Source organism: Schistosoma mansoni, chromosome 6, assembly GCF_000237925.1.
Source record: "Schistosoma mansoni strain Puerto Rico chromosome 6, complete genome".
Taxonomy (NCBI): domain Eukaryota; kingdom Metazoa; phylum Platyhelminthes; class Trematoda; order Strigeidida; family Schistosomatidae; genus Schistosoma; species Schistosoma mansoni.
Window position 1 is genome coordinate 6,678,685 of NC_031500.1, and position 964 is coordinate 6,679,648.

The following is a 964-nucleotide window of genomic DNA, read 5'->3' on the forward strand; positions in this document are numbered from 1 at the left end:
CAAGTTCGCTTATTGTCGTCAAATTCTTATACGACGCTACAAATAATCAATGCTATTATGCATTACACTCTTAATCTTATGAAGTTAACTTAACCGGAGGTGATGTCTGACTGAAACTTTGAAAACGTTACCTGATGATTTTTAATGTAACCCCAGATCTTGCTAAATACTTGTTAAATACTTTATTTTAGTAAATAAAAATAACTTTGGAAAACTGAAAAGTCACTTTTTTTTATTGAATATCTTAACTAAGATCAAGATGTTTCCATGTATATTTTAACTAAGGAATACATTTTAGTGATATCGTTTAGCCATCTCTTTTCAGAATAATTGTATTCTCATACTACTGTGCATTGTAGTCTGGATGGAATCAAACGAAGTATTTTCTGTCAGAAGTGATTAATTACTAGATGTTTTGAGAACTTTACTTCAATCTAGATAATGCAATATGAAGGCTAAGTTTTTTCAGAACTACGTGACTTTTTAAGATATACGTTTTGAACAATCTGTTCTCACATTCAATTGCTAAGTGATTTATTTATGGAAAATAAAAGCAGGAATAGGCAGATTGGATGATTATAAAATAAAGATTTTAGGGAGAAAAACTATGCAAATCACATCACAGTAATATTAATTTGTCATCCATCGCGGTGTGATTCACATTGAATTTCCCGAATATCTTTTATTTCTCTTTCATTTCTCGTTCATAGTAGCTCTAAACGAATAAATGAGTGACGAAACAGTTTAGAAAGATACTGTTATGATATAACTCATCTTCTCATGGTGAAGTCTTACTTTATCAAACAGACCATGTTAAATCGACTACACAGTTTGTGAACGAAATACGTCTTACATTTTCCGACTGATAAATAAATTTTCATAGTTGAAATCATGAGTCAATTGAAGCTAGACCACCATGGAAAACCTGAAAGCACTGAACGGCCGTTTCGTCCTATTGTGGGAC